The sequence below is a fragment of the Mustela nigripes genome, chromosome 6 (assembly GCF_022355385.1).
Source record: "Mustela nigripes isolate SB6536 chromosome 6, MUSNIG.SB6536, whole genome shotgun sequence".
Lineage (NCBI taxonomy): Eukaryota > Metazoa > Chordata > Mammalia > Carnivora > Mustelidae > Mustela > Mustela nigripes.
In genome coordinates this window covers 25,621,081-25,643,699 of record NC_081562.1, presented here as the reverse complement: position 1 = coordinate 25,643,699, position 22,619 = coordinate 25,621,081, and the positions used below count along the sequence as shown (strand labels likewise).

General features: G+C 43.3%; 1 protein-coding gene and 1 long non-coding RNA gene across 2 annotated transcripts in view; one reads left to right on the top strand and one right to left on the bottom strand.

The window, feature by feature from the left end:
* Window positions 1-16,582, top strand: part of LOC132020509 (uncharacterized) — a 30,655-nt gene extending 14,073 nt beyond the window's left edge. The window contains exons 2-4 of the long non-coding RNA XR_009405002.1: window positions 8,595-8,700; window positions 13,728-13,813; window positions 16,488-16,582. This is a non-coding gene — a long non-coding RNA (uncharacterized LOC132020509). The remainder of the gene's footprint in view (window positions 1-8,594; window positions 8,701-13,727; window positions 13,814-16,487) is intronic.
* TMCC3 (transmembrane and coiled-coil domain family 3) overlaps window positions 1-22,619 on the bottom strand; it is a 262,928-nt gene that overhangs the window by 110,969 nt on the left and 129,340 nt on the right. The window lies entirely within an intron of this gene.

Sequence of the window (22,619 nt, the reverse complement as noted above, 5' to 3'; positions counted from 1 at the left end):
CACACATACATACACACATACTCAAAACCAAAATAGAAACCATGATATCTTTTAACTAAGTACCCTTTTTTTTTTTGAGTCCTTGATTAAGAAAATACCCTATGCTTACTGAATTTGACTACTGAGCACACTTGCACAAGGAGGTTTGGTTGATGCCTTCTAAAATATTCTAAAATATTCTGTGAAGAGCTGTGGCACCACACATCTTAGATCCTTAACTGAGGATGAAATCATCCTTGGGGAGTTACAGGGAGTCTGTAATTTTACGACCAACTAAGACAGAAAAAACGCTTATGTAAAAAGTAATGCCATTCTTTAAAATTGATCAACATCTTCTCGTTGTTCAATACAACATTTAATTACCCCTAAAGAAGTTGGACTACTTCCCTGTTTCACAGACTATACATCACATAACATTAAGGATCTTAAAATCTCTTGCCACTTTACAGATGCCTTATTTCTATTAAATGCCAATAATAAAACATTTAAGAATCTTCCTCTATCCTTTTTAAAATAGAAGTAAGTTAATTTTTTTAAGGGAAAGAAATTGGGGTGCCTGGGTGGCTTGGTCTGTTCCGCATCCAACTCTTTTTTTTTTTTTTTAATTTTATTTATTTATTTGACAGAGAGAGAGATCAAGATCACAAGTAGGCAGAGAGGCAGGCAGAAAGAGAGAGGGAAGCAGGCTCCCCGCTGAGCAGGGAGCCCGATGTGGGACTCGATCCCAGGACCCTGAGATCATGACCTGAGCCAAAGGCAGCAGCTTAACCCACTGAGCCACCCAGGCGCCCTCTGCATCCAACTCTTGATTGGAGCTTAGGTCATGATCTCGGGGTCATGTTACCGAGGCCTGGGTCGGGCTCTGAGCTCAGCACAGAGTCTGCTTATCTCTCTCCCTCTGCTCTTCCCCTCTGCTCACATGTACACTCTCCCTCTTGCTCACTCTCTCTCAAATAAAATAAATAAAATCTTAAAAAAAAAAAAAAGAAAGGAAAAAAATCAGTCTGGATCCCGTCTGACACCAGATCTGTTTCTAGCCTACCAGCAGCAGGTTACACTGCCCTTCAGTTGCCTGTCCTGGGCCAGGATTCACAACCCACCTAAGATCCACCACGTATGTGGCCGTCTGCTCTCATACTCCTCTTCTCCCCAGCTGAATGACAGAAGAGAGTCCTCGTTCTAGCAGATTCTCAGAAGGCCTCCTAACCTGCTACCTCAAGCAGCCAGTAACAGGAGGAGTAGACCTGTGAGGTGAAACTCATTTGCCAGCCCTGCGGAAAAGCATTACTTCTGATAAACAGGACAAAATCAGACTTAACGAAAAATGTGTGCTGCATAGATTAGGAACCGTGCTTGGTTCACTCCTAGTCTTCAGGGCCTAGGAAAATGCCCGGGACCTAGGAAGCACTCAGTAAATATGTGTGGGGGGAAGGGAAAGAGAAAGGGAAGGAAAGTAAAGGAAGGAAAGAGAGAGCGCAAGCAGGCAAGCAAGCCCCGATCTACAGGGCCAGTGCCACGCCTTCAGGAAAAAGATAAAAAGAATGTAAAGCAAAGTAGCCCAAGATAGGTACCCTTTCTGGGTAAAATGAGAAAAGAGAGTAGTCTGAATTGGTCTGAGTAACACAGCATTTAAAAAGAAATATGCTTGCCAGCATCTATATCCAGGTAGATATTCTAATGGACGTCCTTCAATAAGCAGATGAAAATATTTATAATATGTAATATTTATAATTAGTAACACCATTTGCCTCACACTTTATAATTTAAGTTAATACATAAATATCTTCTTGGGACACTTGGGTGGCTCAGTTGGTTAAGCATCTGACTTTAGCTCAGGTTATGATCTCGGGGTCCTGGGATCGAGCCCCGCATGCATAGGGCTCCCTGCTCTGTGGGGGGCCTGCTTCTCTGTCTCCCTCTGCTTGTGCCCCTCCCCCCACTCCTGTGCACATGCAAGTGCACCCTCTCTCTCAAATAAATAATCTTCACAAATAAACAAGCAAACCTCTTCTTTTTCGAGTGAGCAAATAGGACTTTCAACCCAAATTCTGAGTGGGTGAGTCTGAATGAACGAGATCTTAAAGTATTTGAACCTGAGCCCCAAGAGATCACATGTCCCCTTCTCACTGAAACCTGGTAGAACCCTTGTATACAGACTTTTTTTTTCCTTTGATTCTAACACAGACATATCTTTAATTTTCTCTTTGTAAAACTCATATACTTGTTTTTTTTTTAAGATTTTATTTATTTATTTGACAGAGAGAGATCACAAGTAGGCAGAGAGAGAGAGAGAGGAGGGAGCAGGCTCCCTGCTGAGCAGACAGCCCAATGCGGGACTCGATCCCAGGACCCTGAGACCATGACCTGAGCCGAAGGCAGCGGTTTAACCCACTGAGCCACCCAGGCGCCCCTCATATACTTGTTTTAAACAATACTTGTTCTAAACAGTTCCAAAAACAGAAGTCCAGAAAGTAGAGGGTGTGGAGTCCCTGGCTGGCTCAGTCAGAAGAGCATGGAACTCTTGATCTTGTGGTTGAGTTCAAGCCCCATGTTAGGTACAGAGATTACTTAAATAAATAAATAAAATAAAATAAAGAAAAGAAAAAAAGTAGATGGCGGGAAGCAAGCCATTTCCTCTCCCCCAATCATTCAACTTCTTTCCCCACCCAAATGACAACAGGGTGAGCACACTATGGCCTGCAGGCAGATCTGGCCTGCTGCTTGTTTTTGTATAGCCTGGGAGCTAAAAATGGTTTTTGTATTTTTAAATGGTTTAAAAAAAAATCAAAAAAAAAATATTTTGCGGCATGTGAAAATTACTTAAAATTCAGTTTTCCGTGTCCATAAATAAAGTTTTATTGGCGCATGGCCCTGTCCATTTGTTTATACATTGTCTTGGCTGTGTTCTCTCCAGAGCTGCAGACTAAGTAACAACCCTGCTCTAACAGTGTAGATCCTGTCAACCTTTCTGAAAAATCCCTCAAACTCACTACCTTTTATCCAGCCATTAATGTATCAAACAAATTATTTGACATAATACCACCTGTTTGTCAACCTGCTTTTTTTATTCAGGTACATACTGTGGCCACCTTAAGTTTTCCTAAACCCATCAACCTTCTAATAGGTATCTCCCCAACAGCCATAACCCTATTAAGATTCTCAAAGGCATTTTACCACCAGCCATGCAGTCAAGGGCATTTCTCCCCCTCCTTGGCTTATCTTCTAGAGAACACGAGCACATCTGCACAGATTGGAAAGGACTCAGGAGCAAGGGGAACGATAATCCCATGATTTCCCTTCGCAGTAAACACACCACCCTAGTCATCAATCACTCGACTTGGTCTGTCAGGCCTGGTGGAACACACCCTATGTAATTGTGCCCTCTTGTTGGGAAAATATTTGCCAAGCAAATGTCTTGAGTGAGTGGGGATCCCCTGCCCCCCTAAAATGTTAGATGTTCTTCTTCTGCCCTTTTAGCTAATGTGAAAAACCAACTCTAGACTGTGCAGCTCTTGTACCTAATTCCCAGTGACTCACAGATTCATACGCAGTCTGATTTTACATTGATGCAGCTTCTGTAATTATTCTGATAGCATTTTGTTGACATTCTACCAGCAAATGTGTTTTTTCTTAGAAGACTCCAAGTTAGTCAGTCAATGCACGCTAATGTGGGTGGTCTTTGGTATTTGCTTTAGTGAGGACAGAAGAAAAAACATTCTTAACTATGCAAAAATAGTTTCTGGGACTGATTTTTGGGGCTGGACTGAATTTAGAGTTCTGTTTTTCCTAATGGAGACTTCCTGTGCTACACTAATATTAATATTAAAGGACATGAAACTTTTTGAGCTCACATTTAACCTGCCTTCTAGTGCTTGAGCAAAGCTGACATGTGTTCCTGTTACCTATGGCTGCATAACATAGCATCCCCCAATTTAGCGGCTTCAGCAGTGAAAGCTGTTTCTTTTCTTTGTGAAATCTGCAATTTGGGCAGGGCTCAGTGGAGACAGCTCATCTCTGCTCCACACGGCACTAACTGGGGTTCATTCAGCTGAAGCGGGAGGACCCACCCACAAAGCCAGCTCACTCACATGGCTGGAAAGCTGCTGCTGGGAGCTCAGCGGGAACTGCCGGCCAACATACTTATTTCCTTTCCCTACGGACCTCCCAAAAGGGCTCCTTGGGCTTCCTCACATCATGGCAGTTGGATTGGAAGAGTCAGTGGTCAAGGAAAGCGTGGCAGATGCTGTAAGTCTCACTACAGTTCACCTGTCTGTCACACAGTGTCATTTTCATGGCACTCTACTAATTAAGCAGATCCTCAAAGTTGGCTCAAGTTCCAAAGGAGGGGAATCGGAGCCCACATCTCGATAGGAGGAGCTGTAAAAAATTTATGGCCATCTTTAATCTACAAGAGTACATAAAAGAAATCATGTAAACACGTCTCTGAAATTCATGGGTTGGATACTGAAGTGGCAGCACAGAGAAGCCAAGAATAGAATTAGAGAGCCTCATGGCTGTGCAAACTCTCCTGGGATGAAGTGAGCATAGGCTTTCCGGGTGTGATCTGAGTTTGGTCACGGACTAGCTGTATGACCACAGACAAACTGCTTGACCTTTCCAGGTCTGAACAGCCTCATCTACAAAGAACAAAAGATAATGATGTCTACGGCATAAGGTCTGTCTGGGGAAATCAAGATTCTGCTTTTTAATCAATTAGAAAACTTAAAAAAAAAAAAAAAAGATGAACAACATGCATAGAAAAATACAAAAATAGTAAGTACTCTGTGAATTTTCACAAACTAAATACATTCATCTGATCGCCACCTAGACCAAGAAATGGAACACAGCCAAGCTTGGGAAAAAATCAGGGAGCGGCAGGGTCTTTGCTCCCACTAATGGAGAAAGGAACTCTTAGCTCTTGCCAGCGGGTGCCACATAGGGATACGCGTGGCGTGGCAGGCCGAATTAAACATGGCCAAGGGCCAGACTTAGTCCAGAAGCTCCTACCTGGGAACTTTGCAGGAAAGTCTGGAACAGTGGTAAGTGATGGGAAGATGCGAGGGGGCAGAAGTCCACTAAGAAGATGTCAGCCGATGAGGGGGTCAACATTTTAGGTGTAGCCAAGCATGGCGGGGATAATGGGAATGGAATGAACTCAAGGTTCCAGAAGGAACCTTGGCTTGAAGCTGTCCTCATAGAGGAAGAAGGTTTCCTGATTCTCGGGAAGACTCAGAGGCAAACTTGCCACAAAGCCAAGAGCTCACCCTTCACACGTGCCACCGATTTTAGTCACCAAACATCTTGAGGAGCTCCACACTCCATGACCAACTGCCCTCAATCTTTCACCCTCACACAGCGATCAGAGGGAGTCTTTAACTTTCTCTCCTTTCTTCTCTGTCTTACCTTGCTTTTTTTTTTTTTTTTTTTTTAAGATTTTATTTATTTGACAGAGAGAAATCACAAGTAGGCAGAGAGGCAGGCAGAGAGAGATAGGGGAGGAAGCAGGCTCCCTGCGGAGCAGAGAGCCCGACATGGGACTCGATCCCAGGATCCTGGGATCATGACCTGAGCTGAAGGCAGAGGCTTTAACCCACTGAGCCACCCAGGCGCCCCTTACCTTGCTTTTTTATATATTGCCCTTCTCTGCGGAATTCCTACAGTTCTCTCCCTCTTTTGAAATGTCTCACAGCACACATCCTGTTGTAAGAGTTGGGCACTTCAAACCCTTTTTCGGAAAGAGACAGATAGAGTTAGGGAAAAGAAAACAAAGTCCTGCTCACTCTGTCTCTGAAGTTGGGGGCTTCTGGTAGATCTCTTCAGATAATGCCAAGCCCTCCCTACCCCCGCTATGGCGCAGGGTTTAAGCCTGGGCTGATGAAGGAGGATGAAGGACATAGGAGGAGGGAAATCTGGACCCAACAGCAACTGACTGTGGAAGTGGCAGGTCCAGGGATCCACGGGATGCAGGAGCATGAAGAGCCTGGATTTACTCAGAAATACTGAGACCAAACTACCACCTGAACATTATATTCGTGTCCGCAGCATACTAAAGGAGTGAAGCTTAGTGCCTGGCAAAGAGCAGGGGAGCTGCGGACCTTCCTCCCTCTCCGCACCCCACTTCCGCTCTCCTCTGACTCTGTCAGGCTCTGAATGGTTACATGAAGCTGCACTGAACGTAGGAATCCTGTCCTGCTCAGCTCTTTTTCTCAAGCTCTTCAACGCCCTGACTGATCTCAGTGGCACTGCCACGCTGGTTTTCTGTTGGCCTGGGAAAGAAGGTGATTGGGAATCACTTCATTCACGTGTTAAGGGCACAGTCTCTCGTTCAGGGATACTGGGTGTTTTGTTATAAATCATCACCACCTTGCCAACCGCTGGTTTGTTCACGTGTGTCTACACGTTTTTATGCCCAGCACACATTCTACTGGGACATCTGGGTACTTTAAGTACACTTGGAAAGAGGCAAGGCATAAATTAATAAAATCAAAGTGAAGAAAGAGATTTTTTTTTTTTCTCCTGAAATCTCATTTTTTTCACCCGGTTTCCTCCTATAGAGTGCTTCTCATCAAACACTGTCTTGAGAATTTTCACTATTGTAGCATAAAATAAAACTAAAAAGTATTTATGGGCTTCTCGTTGGTTAAGAGAGTACTAGAATCTTCACACTGAGAATAAAAACCTGTACTCGATAGTTTAGGAGGAGCTGTGACTTTTATTTCAGAAAGTCAGGATTATTTAGAAGGAGAGTATGAGTGATGACGGGAACATGTTTTAGGTTCTACAAATAGTAGTAACTTACGAGATAAAGATAGTTTATGCCACTCAGAATTTGGCATGGAGAGTCTACATTTTGGTTTAGACTTTAAAATATTTTTATTTGCATCTACATTCTAAAGGCATTTAAGTGTTAGTGTGTTATTCGAGAAACACAAATGCACACATATATTTTTATGTAAAAGGGACTATAAATTCATTTTGAAATGTGTTTCTTCAGAAACTTAATAATGCGAGTCTTTATATTATAATAGCTGTATCTACAATGTTAAAATTATTAACTCTACGGTTAGATATTATATCCAGTGTTTCACTATTTTGGATGATCATAATTCACAGGTATCTTTACATGCCTGTTCCAGGATTTCCTTAGGACAGCCTCTCTTAGAAGTGGAATATACTGGAACCAAGAATATAAATATTTGAAAGTCTGGAATGTAGACTTCAAACTTTTCTCCTGAAAGATCACATCAACTCACATTTCCACCAGAGTGCTCTTCCCCATACCCTTGCCAGCACAGGAATCTCCCATTTCTTCACTGTCTTTATCATCTCATTGGCACATATATAATTTTTTAAATTTTATTTTTTAAGTCATCTCCACACCCGATGTGGGGCTCGAACTTACAACCTCAAGGTCAGGAGTCACCAGCGCCACCAACTGAGCCAGCCAGACACCCCTCATTGGCATGTATTTTTAATTACATATCTTTGCTTATTTGTGAGGCTTATTTTTCTCCTACATTTTCTGCCACCAGAATTTCTTCGGTTGGGAGCTGCCTACTGAGGGCCCACGGCAGGTACAGGGTCTGGGCCATGGTTTTACCAGACACATCGTTAATGTGCAGCAGACATCACAGGCCCCCAAAGGCCTCTATGCACTTCTGAAACAACTCTGGCTGTAAAAGATAAATAGGGCGAGACAGAAAAAGGAATGATTGGAACAAAGCTCTTAACTTCTTGTCTGAAGTAAACAAAACATACTCTCCAGTGCGGGTCAACACAATGAGCACTTCTTGCTCCAGAAAAAGGGCTGCTCCCAGCTGCTAAGTCACTTAAATAAATAATGTTCCACTTGGCAGCATGACTTTAATTCCTCTTGCAAATAAAAGAGGCTTCTAGCTACTCCAGGCTTGAGCAACACGTTAATGACAACAGGTTGAATATATCCACATGCAGACATGTATCTCTGAGCGGGAGTCTGGCCTCTTACAGCAAGTCCAATAACTACTTTATTATTCTTTATTATTTAATCCAGTTAATCTTTCTTTCTTAAATTGGGGCTTAAATGTCAAACACAGCTAGGCTGAAGATCCTTTTAAACAAAACTTCTGAAATCCAAAAACCCTTTCCAAATATGTTGTCACTTCAAGTGGTAAACAGTATCTCAAATTCAAGGTCGTGTCCCTGGTCCTCCAAGTTCTCTCTCCTTTTTCTGATTTTTCTCCTGTGTTTATTATTTCTGCCCAATAGCATGACCATCTTCCCTGGTCGCAGACTGGAGACTTGGAGACGATCTTTATTTCTCTTTCTCCCCTGCTCTCTGCACCTAATCAACCACCAAAGTGTGGCGATTTCTCCTAGGGTATACGTACATGTCAGCTTTTCATCTCAGAAGAGTTTTTTATTTACAGCAAAATTGCAAGATTGTGCAGGGTTGCCGTACCCTGGCAACCCAGATCCCCCTAACATTCTGTGTGTGTGTGTTTCCCCACAATTTCCTTGTTTTGGATAACCTGCACAATTTTGACGAATGCTGGTCAGGTATTTTGGAGACTGTCCCTCACTGTGTGTTTGTCTGATATTTTTCTTACGTTCAGGCTGAGGTAATGGACAGCCACGTCAAGCGCCACTGTCATCACGAATCAGGGGTACATGCTTCCACCATGACTTGCCACCGATGGTAACCCTAATCACCTTTCTGAGGTAACGTTTGCCAGGCTTCTCCATTCTAAAGTTACTCCCCCACCCCTTTCCATACCCATTTTGCAAATGAGGAAATGGAGGTCAGTCATTAAATGACTGTCAGGGCTTAAAACATAAAACTGAAATTGGAATGTAAGGCTTCTCACTCCTAGTTCGGCATTTCCTCCTCGGCCTCAGGGGCTGGCAAACTACCACGGTCTGTGGGCTAGATCGAACCTACTGCCTGTGCTTATAAGGCCCACAAGCTGAGCATGGTTTTTCTGTTTTCAAATGGTTAAAAAAAAAAAAAAATCAAAAGAGTAATATTTAGGACACGTAAAACTAACCTGAGATTCAAATTTCAAGCAGTGATTATGCTCCTTGCTCATGGATTGCCTATAGCCGCTTTCACGACACAATGGCCAAGTTCAGTAGACTGTGTCGCCCAGGAAGCTTAAAATATATTATTATCTGGCCCTTTACAGAAAACTCTGGCTAACCCTGTATGATACCATGGTGCTTACTAGCCACCAAGCAGCCTCATTTTTTTGGTCACAGGATGGAGAAAAGAAGCAGCCCTTCTGTTAAGTGCAAAATTTACAAAGTGTGAAACCAGACCCTCTAAAATGTTTCTTTAGGGGCCCAGGTTTGAGGTTTGCTGTGCCTTCACACTTAGTGAATAAATCACGTATGTGGGATGGAGGGGCCGGGGGTGGGAGAAAGATGCCGAGGTGGGGGGACACAGATCAGAGGGAGACAGAGAAACACGTATTAGCCTGGACATCAGAACTGGATACTGGAAGAAAGACTCCCTCAATTAACAGAGGATACATAAAATTTCTGCAAAGAACCAAAATTCTGTCCCCCGGGAGACTCAGTCACAGAACAGGGGTCTTTAAACACAAGAGTGAGATCCTCTCCTTACATGTACTGCAAAGAAAGCCTTTCTCAGAAACTTTCCCCTCATGCTTCCAAGGCTCAGCTGCCCCAGCATGATCCCGAGAAGGCCCCTCCCAGCCCGCTCCCTCCCGCACAGCGGGACCCCTATCATTCCTATCCACAAACGACAAAGCTGGCTCCTCGCCCAACTCCAAGATTGTTCTCTACTTCTAACTCTAGGAAATGACAGAGATGTCTCATGATAACTGTATTCTGGGGTGTTATTTTAAGTATCTTTTTTTAATTGTATATATAATAGAGAAATTTTTTTTCCCTGAGCTGCTATGAATAGTCATTTTTCTCTTTCTGAATTCATATCAAATGCCAATGAAACTTCTTAGGAGGCCCCTCCTTTCAAAGAATGTTTTGCAAAGCAGATAAGAAGCTGGCACTCAGGGGCGCCTGGGTGATTCAGTCAGTTAAGGGTCTGCCTTCAGCTCAGGTCATGATCCCAGGGTCCTGGGCCTGAGCCCCACGCTGGGTTCCCTGCTCGTAGGGAACCTGCTTCTCCCTCTTCTCCCTGCTTGTGTTTTCTCCCCCTCTCTCTCAAGTCAATGAATAAAATCTGAAACAAAGAAAGACAGACAGACAAACTGGTGGTCATCAAGAATCAGGAAAATGAGATCATCTTTGGAGAGGAAAATGCAACTGTCACAAAAAGATAAAGGGCAAAGGGCATGCCATTTGAGAAAATTTCATGAAAGGAGAAAATAAGCACAATAGCTGACCTAGACAATTTCAAGGTTAAGGACAGTGCTGAGGCTCTGTAACCACGCTGACCTAAAGAACTCTATGGTTGTTTAACAATTTACACTTTCATAAATGTGTTTATCATATAATATCATATCATATCATCTGTGAGGTTCAGAACTAGCCTTGTTTTTCAAGTAAAGCCCAGAGAAATCAGATGGATCATTTTAGATACCTCCATGAGGTCAGAACTCATCACTCTTTACCCAGAACCTACCCACAGGACTTAGAACACAGCAAGCGTTCAATAAAGAGTTGCTAGAAAAATGACACTCAGCCAGTTAGCGAAGCCCAGAATCTTCCCTGTCCTGCTATTTGCCTTGGTAACAAATAAAGATGACCCCTTGCTGTCATAAATGACCTTCTCTCTTCTATCCCACCTTCAAAGTGGAAGGTGCTAATGCATGACTTGCCAGTTGGGGCATCATCTAAGGGCAACTCTGGCACTCAGTCAGTCCGTTACAGATTCAGAGAACCAAGACTGAACACCCCCTTTCTTGGGTATTTTAAGTTAATTACACTTTAGGGGTTGGATTATATTAATCTCAAAAGGCGAATGTGGACATCACATTATTTATAGAGGATCAGTATTTATAAAGGAGATGCTACCTTTTAATACTTAAAGTCTTAAAGTTGTTTTCCAAGCTCACAGATGGGACTGGCTTTACGTAACATTATAGCAATAACAAAGGGTAAGATGAGAATTCTGAAGAATTCTTTAGACTAGCATTCTGGTAAATGCCTTATCTGTGTAATGAAAGAGAGTGAGGATGCACCAAAAAAAAAAAAAAAAAAAAGAAGAAGAAGAAAAATCCAGCTGTATGTTATTTTCTGATGAAAGCAGCCGAACTCTCAATCACAGTGTATTTTGTTCAATCGATTCATTAACCCATATTTGCATAATGACACAAATGTTTTGAGGCCAGAACTTCCCTTAACAGGAGGCATGGTTAAAAGCAAATGCCACCACAAAGCTACACAAAGCATGGAGATACCAAGTGGGCAGTGTCATGGGTTTGCTAAGCTCCTTTTATTTTTTATGTTTTTTAAGATTTTATTTATTTACTTGACAGACAGAGATCACAAGTAGGCAGAGAGACATAGAGACACAGAGAGGGAAGCAGGCTTCCTGTGGAGCAGAGAGCCCGATGTGGGAACCTGGGACCATGACCTGAGCCGAAGGCAGAGGCTTAACCCACTGAGCCACCCAGGCACCCCTGCTGAGCCTGTTTTAGAAATCACTCTTCCCCTTCCAATCTCTGAAAGGAACAGGGACTTTCTGGTAATGCCATTTTAGGGACATATTGGGGATAACAAGGCATGAAATTGCTTTGCAAAAGAAATCATTTTTCTGATTCAGAAGCGGGGCAGAGGGGTGGGAGTGAGGGTCTATTTAATACCTGACCTGAGTTAGGGCAAAGAAAATATTTAGCGCTATTCAAGGTAGCCCAGGACTGAAATACTGGTTCTGAGAGCTGATGAAAAAAGTATTCATTTAAAAGAAAACCTAAAGAGTAGAGAGATTGCTTTTGTTATTTCCAAGAAAATAGTATATTGTCCTCAGAATTTGGTAGCAGGCCACCCAGCTATGATGGGATAACTAAATACATAAAGCCTTCGTGTCTGCCAGGGCAAATTGGTTCCTTGGGCAAAGCAGTAATAAGTCACTGGCTTGATGGTGAAAGCAGCAGCAGGGTTTTTTTTTTTTCTAAGACAACAGAGAGCTTGTAGTCCCCAGAGGGAAAAGTTATTTTCCTGCCAATATTGGTCAAAAGTGCAATTCTTTAGGAACAATTCAGCAAAGGCTTCCTCCCCCCACTCCACCAAGCCAAGCAATAGAAATGTACTTCCAAACTGAATGAATGTTTTAACAATACATTTTTTTTTTTTTTTGATAAATGCGATCAAAGAGGGGGCTTCTCTTTGTTTCATGAAATGGAGACAAACTGAAATCGATTGCTTGTGGGGATTTTGTTGGTTTCACATTCTTCTGTGTATGCTATGAAATCTCAAAATCATTAGAATACAAGGAACCTGGAGAGGTCACTGACGGGCACTGATCACTGCTCATGGATATCCCCTCCCCCCTGCCTGGACCAGTAGCTTCAGCATCACCTAAAATGCAGAATTTCAGGCTCCCCCCTCAGGATCTGAGTTAGAAACTGCTTTAACACAGGATCCCCAGGTGGGCTATATGTACATTTGCATCCCTTTCTTCAGTCTGAGAAGCACTCAGCTAGCCTGCAGATGGTTAGTGGTGGTTTTCAATCTGAAAATCAGAATTGTGTTGGCTATTCACAGGATGGGTGCCTGCGTAGTGTTTAAAACCAGCAGCAAATGGAGACCAGCCCTGAAAATTCCCTGAGCAGACAAGACCTGTTCAGTCATTCAAACGAAGCTTAATTTAACTTATTTTGTAAGGCTAACTTGACCTGAGACATGTCTGGCTTGTTTCTGGAAATCATTAGCAAAACTTAAACTATTTCCCAGACTTGATAACAACTAACCGCTGTTCAATTCATTTAAGAAAATCCTGGAACATGCCTGGATGGCTCAGTCAGTTAAGCATCTGACTTTGGCTCAGGTCAGGATCTCAGCCTCCTGGGATTAAGCACACACACACCCCCACCCTTGTAGTTGGGATCTGCATTCAATGGGGAGTCTGCTTCTCCCCTTCCCTCTGCCTCTGCCCCTCCCCTGCTCCTGAGCCCTCTCTCAAATAAATAAAAATAAAAGAAAATATTGGAGCACAAGGGTGACTCAGTCAGTTGAGCATCTGATCTGACTCTTGATTTCGGCTCAGGTCATGATCTCAGGGTCGTGGGATGGAGCCCCACATCAGGCTCCACATTCAGCAGAGTCTCCTTGTCCCTCTCCCTCTGCTCTCCCTCCAGCCCTTGCACGGTACCCGCTCTCTCTAATAAATAAATAAATAAATAGGGGCTCCTGGATGGCTCAGATGATGAAGCATCTGCCTTCGGCTCAGGTCATGATTTGGGGGTCCTGGCATTGAGTCCTGCATCAGGCTCCCTGCTCTGTGCGGAGCCTGCTTCTCCCTCTCCCTCTGCCTCTACCCTTGACTCATGCTTGTGTGCTCTCTCAAATAAATAAAATTTAAAAAAAAAAGAAAAGAAAAGAAAACTCTAGTATTATAACCAATCACTGTGAAGAATAAAGTCATTGCTTTCTCACTATATAAGCTGCTTTATAACAATAGCCCCCTGGGCCTCACTCCATGCTTTGGTTTCAGTGCTCCCGGTTTGCAAACTGTCTTTTTGGTGTGGGCACAACAAACTTTTACCAGTTATCACTTCGGTGATTCACTGGTTTTGCTTCTGTTATTTCTGAACTTTTGACAGGAGCGTGCGCACCGCTGGAGGGCTGAGAGTGGGGGAAGAAAGTCAGTCGAGATGCTATGACCAGAAGAACAGGGAATGGATGATGGGTAAGCAAACCGAAAGATATTCCTAGAAGTGATTAGTTGTGTGGGATGAGCAGCTGACCCACACCAGGTCTGAGAGGCTCATCTGTGGGACTTCTGCTGTATCTTCAGAGAAGGGGGCGCTCTTGGTTCTCAGGTTACATAAAGTTGCTGAAAAAACAGAGATGCGGAGCTTCCAGGGCCACTGCTTGTGGCGCCTGGGTGGCTCAGTGGGTTAAGCCTCTGCATTTGGCTCAGGGTCCTGGGATCGAGCCCCACATCAGGCTTTCTGCTCAGCAGGGAGCCTGCTCCCCCGTCTGCCTCTCTGCCTACTTGTGATCTCTGTCAAATAAATAAATAAAAATCTTTAAAAAAAAGAAAAAAAAAAAGGAAAAGGCCATCCTGAGAACAAAGCAAACTCCAAGCAAACACAGCGCTCAGAAGCGGAGAGAGACCACCTCCTCATGACTTCAGCTGTGCCCTGTACATAGCCACCAATTCCAGGGGGCTGCCTCACACTGTTTCCTAACACAATGTGGGTGCGCCCCCTGGAGTTGTACGACAACACCACAGCCCCTCTTGGAGGCACGTATGCCTGGTCCAAATTTGACTCTAGACTTGAGTTATACGTGCCAATAAATTTTTTCACCTTAAATTTTTTTTTTCTATTTAAGACAGCTTGACGTAGACTTTTCTGTGATTTGTAATTGCCAATACCCATGGGTGACCTTTCAAAACACTTGGGTTCATATCAAACCCTAAACCTCCTCCCCTACAACAGATGGGCTCTGAGGCAGCCTAGATGGGGATGGAGACGGGGCAAAGCAGGCAGGGGTATGCATTCAGGGAAGCTGTATGGGAATAAATCGTGGCTAGGAGGGCAACTTGGCGATTTTTATAAATACTAAAAGGATATACCATTTGGCCTAGTAATTTTACTTCTGCAAACCGATTCAATAGGTAAATCAGCACATGTGCCAAAGATGTATGTTCTAGGATACTCAGTTAAGTATTGTTGGGATGGCAAGATTGTATAGCCAAAATGTCCAATAACAAGAGACTAATAATGATCCAGCTAAGCAATAGAACAAACATTCTGTAGCTATTAAGAAAGAATGTGGCAGCTGTGCATGTCCTATCCTGGAACAATTCCTAAGATCAATGAAAACCAGTATGGAAGGGAATGAAATGTATAGTACGCTACCATCATGTAAAGAGGACAGTTCACTAAATACATGTGTACTATATATGTACATATACATAAGTCTATATATACAGTATGCATAAGCATTTATATACATGCATTTTTAAGTAAACTCTACTCCCAACATGGGGCTTGAACTCACGACCCCACGATCCAGAGTCACAGCTCTACTGACTAAGCCAGCTGGGTGCCTCTATATGTGAATAGAATCTCTTTACAGGAATAGACAGAAAGGCAACAGTTGTTTCTGGGGAGGGGATGGGACTGAGAAACAGATCTACTTTATATCCTTTAGATTTGCCAACTAGCATATGTGTCCATTACATACTCAAGGCCTTGACCTATCTGGAACTTTCCCCTCCTTCTTTCTTCAGACCTCCTGGCCTGGGGAGGATGAAGATGCATGTCCCAGGCAAGCAACCTGGAGACAAAGCGATGAGCAGCCTCATCGTCTGGAATAAGCCCAGAAGCTGATCACATTACAGCTTCTCAAAAGCTCTTTAAAAACCACCGGAAGAACCCAATGTAATCAGCAAAGATGGAGCAGCAGGAGGGGGAAGAGGAATTCTTTTCCCTGGCAGCAGAAGGCTCCAGAGACCGGGCCCTTAGAAGCCCTGCCTTTCTTCCTTCCTTTCTTTTTTTTTTTTTTTCAAGTAAGCAAAGAGGTAGGCAGAGAGAGAGAGAGAAAGGGAAGTAGGCTCCCCGCTGAGCAGAGAGCCCAATGCGGGGCTCCATCTCAGGACCCTGAGATCATAACCTGAGCCGAAGGCAGAGGCTCTAACCCTCTGAGCCACCCAGGTGCCCCAGAACCCCTGCCTTTCTGTGCGCAGCCTGGGGCCATAAAGGCTCCCAGCTGCCACCCACCAAAGCTGTCCTGCTGGTGATTTCCTTCCCTCACGGGGCCTGAATCCTCTCCTGCCGCTGGCCTGTCCTACTGGCTATTTGGAATTACAGGAATCCCCTGCTTTTTGAAAATTCATGTTATACCACTTTGCTTTCACAAAAGACCTACACTCGTACCTGCTTTTGATAACCAGCAGAAATCTAGAGGATTTTTTTCACTTTTAAGAGAAAAGGCAAAAACAGGAAATAGTGTTTGTTTTGCTGCTAGGCGTTGGGGAGAGGTAGCATGCACCTGAGCGGTGAGAACAGCGCCCCCCCAGCTTCCTTCCCTGGGGGCTCACTCTGCATCAGGCTCCACAGCTCTGAACTGTGTCTGTGAGCATCTGTGCTTTATTCTGATTTGCATATCCATTAACAAGATGGGTTCTAAGGTATCGGAAAAGCTTTAGAGGGGTTCTTTTTGAGATCCAGGAATGCGAAAAAATGTTTCCCATATAAACCAACGGCAATGGCTTCTTTGCTTTACATCACTTTGGCTTATGAAAGGTTTCCTAGGAGACCTTTTGCACAGGAGAGGAAACCTGTATGGAGCCCTCCTTCAGAGCACCACCGCTTAATTTCTGAAGATCTTCCCTTCTAACATGTGTGCAGCTGGAGACGTTCAAGGCTTCAAGCACAATTAAAATGAAAAGCGGATGCAAGTCTGCGTGTTGATTCCGAAGCTCTGACTCTCCCAGTGACCCGAGGCAGAGACGGTCGCTGCGGTGAGTCTGGGATGCTCTGCAGTTGTCACCATGTGCTAAGTGACAGTGACACACAAATGCAAGAACACACCCGTGACCTGAGACGCACAGCCAAGTCCACCCACAGCGACAGCTGCTGTTGGGGAAGCTCTGGGACTGGCATTTGAGTTTGCCTTCATTCTACTGCTTTAAAATGTGCAGCCCAAGCATGATGAGGCTCTGGTTTCCATTAAGCTATAAATCACCCACAAGTTAACCTCTGCTGCCCTGATTCTGCTTTGATTTGTCTGCGTTGTCTGATGTTTTAGACAATAGTTCAGATCCCAACTTTGGGAAACAGATATTCATTCTCCTCCTCCTTCTCCCCAGCAAATTCTGTCCCCTCTCACGACCCCAAATTACATATTTTACTGGTTACTAGAGTACTAGTTGGTAGCCTTCCCAAACTGGTGTGTGTTTATTCATGTATACGTACGGGGCAGCAGGGGAGCGGGAGGGGAAGGGGGCACACGTTTGCCATCAGAAAACACAGAATGCTGTTAAAACAAGGTCTCTAACCAACACTCAGACTTTGCCTCTGGTACTTTTCCAGGCCTCAGACTTCTCATCTGCCCATCCTCCCTGGGGAAGTAGACAGATGCTCTCAAGGGTTTCCTTCACTGCACTGTCAATCAGTACTTGCCCCAAAAGCACCCAAAAAGGAGGGGTAGCATCTAACACATCTGTAAGTTGTGTTATTGTTGTTTTGATTATTTCTGTCGGACTTGAGTGTGTGTGTTCTGATCTTTCCACAATGCCTATCTTCAGAAATGCTTAGCCAACACTCATTGAACTGAGTAAACTTGTCCCTCTTCCAGATGTTTATAGGACCGGGTGTGTGTTCAACTTAAACATCAAAATAAATAAATAAATAAATAAAGTGCAAGGTGAAATTTTGCAGAACACACAATTTAAATGTCTCTAAAATGGTGCTCGGTTATGCAGCACATATACTAAATGTCATCAAAACAGACTAAAGTTTATTATTTATTGGTGAGCTCAGAGGAAAATGCTTTTTTTTTTTTTTTCATTTTGGGGAGTTTAAAAAACTACATGGGCAGTTCTGGTTTAAAAGAACTGGCTAGGGACCTCTTAATTTGGGGCAGATGACAACACGAGCCCAGAGAGCCACACGCTGTGCACGCCTTGGGTTTCTGGAGAAACAGCTTCACCCCTGCTTCAGTGTGAGCCTTCCTCATCCCTGCACAGGAAAGATGCAAAGTCACACCAGGGTCTGGATGTCCCATCTGTCCAGAGATTTCTTCACACACATTAGTCTTGGCAGCCACAGACAGAATTTGACCCTGTTCACTTCACACGTGGTCAGTTAGCATGTGCTTGGATGACGGACAATCCTAACCGAAAAATGTCTTGAACAGCCTGTGAGCAAGTCTGAGTCACTGTTAAACCTCCAGCACCAATACCAATGCTTGGCATATAATAAGTACTCAATAAAAGTTGGTTGCATGATCATATGATCTCTCTGATAGGAGGAATTTGAGAGGCAGAGTGGGGAGTTTGGGGGATAAGGAAGGAAAAAATGAAACAAGATGGGATTGGGAGGAAGACAAACCATAAGAGACTCTTAATCTCACAAAACAAACTGAGGGTTGCGGGGGGAGGGGGCAGGGTAGGGATAGGGTAGCTGGGGGATGGACACTGGGGAGGCTATGTGCTATGGTGAGTGCTGTGATTTGTGTAAGACTGATGATCCACAGACCTGTGCCCCTGGGGCAAATAATACATTACATGTTAATAAAAATAATTTTTTAAAAAAGTTAGTTACATGAGTAAATGAAGGAAAAAGCAGAACCAAATCTTTTTTTTTTTTTTTTTAAGGTAGGCTCTACATCCAACATGGAGCTTGAACTCATGACCCGGAGATCAAGAGTCACATGCTCTACCATGCATGCAACACCGAGCCAGCCAGGTGCCCCCAGAACTAAATCCTTTTAAGGAATCTGTTCAACTAAATCTGCAGCAACATCAATTTTCATCTCAAGAAATGAGTTTTAAAAGTTCATCGTGGGTAGGGGCTGGGATATCCTGGCTGGTAATTCCTTACGTGTGTACGGTACTTAATCATCCTTTTATTCCCATCACCTTATGTAACCCTCTATGCATATGATGTTTATATAGTGTAGGTTAAACAGATACTGGTAACGTCATCTTACAGATGAGGAAACTAAGGCACAGAAATTGTGATTTATTTCATACCTTTACATTGAACAGCAGGGTACAAGCTCTTATGTTTCTACCTCACCAGGGCAGAGGAAGCTGCAGCTACTGCTGTTTATCTTTTAAAACTAAACAACACACACACATCCTCTCAAACAAGCATACCCTGCTCTGAACATCTTCCTTCATCTGTCTCTGTGCTGCCTCAGTGTTCCCACACAGGAAATCCACTAACCTTGGAGGCAGGCAAACCTGGGATTATGTCCCCACTAACATCTATGTGACTGTGGACAAGTAACCCTCTATAGCTTGGCTTCCTCATGGGGCTGATGGGAGTAATAATACTGACTGCCAGGGGTTATCCTATGGCGTCAATGAGATCATACAGGTCAAGAGCTTAAATACTAAATCTGACACAAAGTCAACATCCATTGAATGACAGCTCTCATCACATAGAGGGCAACATGCAGGGGGGAGGAGGTCACCTGGGACTGTGAGCTTGAACTGAGGGTTACACAGCCTCATTTGTAGTTAACACTTGGCTCATAGTTTTGGATTCGATTCTCCACTGAAAGGGTTTGGGATCACTGAGAACAGGCTGTAGAGACCAAGAAGCTAGCCACGTACTGAGATCTTCACATCTGTAAGCAAAGCCTGTGTGTGGGCATGTGCACATATATATCCACACTTAGACACAGTGGAGGGGCGTGCTTTCACACATTAAAGCAAACTTCAAGATACGTAACTAAAAGTCACAGAATTAATGGACTTTTTTTTTCACTGCAAACAACACAAGATTCATTCTGATAGGACTCTAGACCTACTACAGGTAAAATTCCATTCCCTGAAAGGACCAACACAGTAAATATATGAACAATTTTCTTTAAGTCCACAGTTAGTTCTGACCCCCCAGCTGCAACATAATACCAGAGTGACTGAAAGCCGTCCAACGCGTTTCGCAGGCTCCAGGGACACCGATAGTGCTGGTTAACAATAACCAACCATCCTTTAAAAAAAAAATGTAAGCCACTAATAGAATGTATCAGTGAGCGAACTGATCGCTCACAACTAATTCCATAATGAGCACAGAGTCTGGAGTTGGACTGTCTGCATTTAAGTGCAGATTGTACCACTCTTTACTGTGTGATTTCCAGCAAAAAACTGAATCTCTCTGTGCTTCGGTTTTCTACTTATAAAAGGGGAACAAGTGGGGCACTTGGGTGGCTCAGGTGGTTAAATGTCTGACTCCAGCTCAGGTCATGATCACAGGATCCTGGGATCGAGCCCTGCGTTGGGCTCTGTTCTCAGCACAGAGTCTGCTTGAGGATTCTTTCTCTCCCTCTCTGCCCCACTTCCTGCTAGCTCTCTTTCTCTCAAATAAATAAATAAAATCATAAAAAAGGGAGGTGGGGGAGCAAGAGTACATACTACAAAGGTCTGCTGTGACTACTGAATAAGGTAGCTGATATAAAACTTTTAGAAAGGCACTTAACACTGCCCATACCTCAGTGAACGGTACATATGATTACTGTGCACATACCCGAAACATGCCCATTTAACAAATACTTAATGCTCTAATCCTAGATCTCTCCTACCTCAATGCCCACCTTCAGTATTTCCACCCAGACAACAATGATGTGAAAACTGATTTAGCTTACCTTCCCCGCTCCCAGAGTCCTGCTACTAGGACTGACACAGAGTGGTTACTCTGAAAGTATCTGATAAGAGAATGAAATGATAACAGTATTTTAAAGCATTTTGAAAACATGTCACGAAAAGCATGCTACTCACTGTGATCCTCAAGGGTAAGGGAGAAAGAGGAGGTATTCTCAGTTTAGATGGTCTCTCTCCCATGGAATAAAAGGGAAATGAAGAACAGCAGAAGCTGAAGGTGCCCTGGAATTACACTGTGTCAATTTCCCAGCATGACAGTAACAGAAAACTAGATCATGGAGTCAAGGATGGTCCCTATTCATCCACTGCATTCTTTTAAAAAACAAACCCCTCTCTCATACAAATGCTTTGTCTCGAGCTACTAAGAATTCACATGAGGGGCCCCTGGGTGGCTCAGTCAGTTAAGCGTCTGCCTTTGGCTCAGATCATGATCTCATGTTCCCGGGATTCAGCCCAGCGTCAGGCTCCCTGCTCAATGGGGAGCCTGCTTCTCCCCCGGCCGCCATCTACTCCTGCTCTCTCTCTCTCAAATAAATAAATAAAACCTTTTTAAAAAAGAATTCACATGATATAAAAATCACAGAAAAGCAGTAGGAATAACAATGCCTTTCCAAGCTTTCACCAACATTTGGCCCTCCAAACAGTAGGACACAGAGAGCACTGGATTTCCAGCAGATTTTATAGTTGCTGTCTGACAGCAAAACCCTGTGGAGGAGGTTAGGGCTGATGCCTCCCATGGGTAGCCTATGCCAGGAAAGATTCACAAGAAGAAGAGTGAGAACTGCCCGAGAGTTACAATTAAAGCTCTGGTCGGAGCACACAGAAACTCCAGGCTTCAGACAGTATTCCCCACAAAAAGCTGAAACTACCCCCCAGTGTGGGGAGGCTGCACTGGTACAGAAGCAAAGGCTTTTGTTCGCTTTAAGAGAAAAAAAAATCATCAACTGCTCCAATATAAGATTAAATGGCAAAATATCCCCGACATATTAAGCTCCCACCCAAACACAAAGTTGCAGACCAACATAAGTAATGAGTCCGTTTAATTAAATAAAACCAAAACCAAACCTTCATTACCTACTTTTGCTCTGTGATTTATACATAAAAAACTTCTGGAAAAAATACTGTTGAATTGCAAATACTGATGACCACTGGAAAGTTAAGTAGAGACTTTTACTATTATTTAAACTTTCATCAAAGAAAAAAAGATTAACGAACCCTTATGTACCATTACTCAGCTTCAGGAATCATCAATTCATGACCAATTTTGCTTCATCAATACCCCGCAACCTCACACTTCCTCTCTTCTGTATTATTTCGGAGCAAATCTCTGATACCACACTATTTCATCTGTAAATATTTCAGTACGTATTGCTAATAGACAAAAACTCTTCTTTAATATCATAAAAGCAATGCCATTATTATATCTAAAAAATCAACAATGGCACCCTCATGTTTCAAATGTCCAGTGCTTAAATTTCTTATGAATCTTAAGCTTTTTAAAATAAATTTGTTTGAATCAGTTTTCACATAAGGTCCACCTATAATGACTGAATGGTATCTATCCTTAAGTATCTCCTATCAGTCTCCTTCCATCTTACTTTTTCTTGCAATTTATTTGTTACATCTTGAGTTTTATATGTCTATTAACATAAAACTGACCTCAAATACTTTTTTTTAGTAAGTCAGGAAAGAGGTGGGGAGGGCTGATAGCACAGCACTGGGTTCCTACACTCCTCAGAACACAGAAAAGTTGGCAGTGGCAAAAGGTGCAGCTTCATGAGACGGGTCTTTCCCTGTCCTCTGAAGAGCAGTCAGGCGAGAGCGTACCAATATATAAAGACTGTTTAAAAAGCAAACTCACAAAACCAGTGAACTCTCGGCGGTATAGCAACAAAGACGGTGATGCAAGAAGTCATCAGCAGCCCCACCAGACTTCCACGTGCACCAACAGGTGAATCAGCTTAGTTCATGTAAGTGGGTCTTGGTTTAGCCCTAGTAAGAATGTCTACTTTCCGATAAGTAATTTCTAGGCAATGTAGATGCTAATGATTGCATCTTAATAGACTTTTTTGGTAGTTTTTCATTACAAAAGTAATCCATGCTAACTACACATGATAGAGCAAATACAGCTAGATAATAGATCAAATGA